This window comes from Gossypium arboreum, chromosome 10 (assembly GCF_025698485.1).
Source record: "Gossypium arboreum isolate Shixiya-1 chromosome 10, ASM2569848v2, whole genome shotgun sequence".
Classification (NCBI taxonomy): Eukaryota; Viridiplantae; Streptophyta; class Magnoliopsida; order Malvales; family Malvaceae; genus Gossypium; species Gossypium arboreum.
Genome location: NC_069079.1, coordinates 52,582,916 through 52,584,383, shown reverse-complemented (window position 1 = coordinate 52,584,383; position 1,468 = coordinate 52,582,916). Strand labels below are relative to the sequence as shown.

At 39.3% G+C, this 1,468-nt stretch overlaps 1 non-coding gene across 1 annotated transcript; it reads right to left on the bottom strand.

Annotated features, from left to right (window-relative positions):
- Positions 1-373: 373 nt before the first annotated feature.
- On the bottom strand, positions 374-480 carry LOC128282707 (small nucleolar RNA R71). Its single transcript, XR_008273062.1, has one exon. It is a non-coding gene; the product is annotated as a small nucleolar RNA R71 (small nucleolar RNA).
- Between the last annotated feature and the right edge of the window lie 988 nt (positions 481-1,468).

The window sequence follows — 1,468 nt, the reverse complement described above, 5'->3', positions numbered from 1 at the left end:
TAAGGATCAATGCATCAGACAATATGTTGTGCTACTTTTCAATGATTTAAATCCAGGAATTAAAAGGCCAGATATTGAGGCAACCCAATTTGAATTGAAACCAGTAATGTGTCAAATGCTACAAACGGTGGGCCAATTTAGTGGTATGCCCACGGAAGATCCACATCTCCACCTTCGATTTTTTATGGAGGTGAGTGATTCATTCAAGATAGCTGGTGTGACTGAAGACGCACTGAGGTTGAAGTTGTTTCTGTACTCATTACGAGATGGAGCACGAGCATGGCTCAATTCATTGCCATCAAGTTCTATATCTACATGGCAAGAATTAGCAGAGAGATTTTTGGTTAAGTATTTCTCGCCTAGCAGAAACGCTAAGTTGAGGAACAAGATCACAACCTTCCAACAATTGGATGACAAGTCTTTGTATGAGGCTTGGGATTGATTCAAGAAGTTATTGCGTAAGTGTCCTCATCATGGGATTCCTTATTGTATCTAGTTGGAAACATTCTATAATGGTCTCAATGCACATACAAGATTGATGGTAGATGCTTCTGTGAATGGTGTCTAAGTCTTATAATGAGGCTTATGAGATCATCGAGAGGATTGTGAGTAATAACTATCAATGGCCAACAAATCGAACAACTTCAAGAAGACGTGTAGCTGAAGTTCATGAAGTTGATGCCCTCACTTCGTTATCAGCTCAGGTATCGTCTATTTTCTCTATGTTAAAGTAGTTTACCGTTAATAGTGCTAATAGTTTTGCAGCTCAGCCACCAAGTCCATTTGAAGTAGTTTCCTGTGTTTACTGTGGGGAAGGCAATACTTTCGAGAATTGCCCATTGAATCCTGAGTCAGTGTACTATGTGGGAAACCAACGTCAAAATAGGAGTGGAAAAGGACCCCAGTCCAAATTCTATAATCCTTCATGGCGTAATTACCCCAACTTTTCTTGGAGCAACCAAGGAAATGGACCAAACAACAACTTTATGCAGCATAGACCCAACCAATCTCAAGGGTTTAATCAGCAAGCGGCAAAACCAGCTCAAGCTGAGTCATCAAATAGTTTGGAGAACTTGTTGAAAGCATACATCGAAAAGAATGATGCTTTGATCCAAAGCCAAGCAGCAACCCTGAAAAATTTGGAAAACCAAATGGGTCAGTTAGCTATGGATCTTCGTAATAGACCGTAAGGAACCTTGCCAACCGATACAGAGAATCCAAGAAATTTGGGTAAAGAACATATCAAGGCAGTGGCATTGCAAAATGGTAAAATTTTGGAACCACGATTGATTGATGTCGAAGACGAGTCTATTGAAAAAGGGGAAAGTCAGTCAGCTATTGAAGTTCCTACACCAAAAGAGTCAAAAACTACAAAAACAAACAAGATAAACCCTAACTTAGTGAATTTAAATACTTTAACATCTTCTTTGGATGCAGATTTACCTACTCTAAAAAGTTGTCTGGTTTA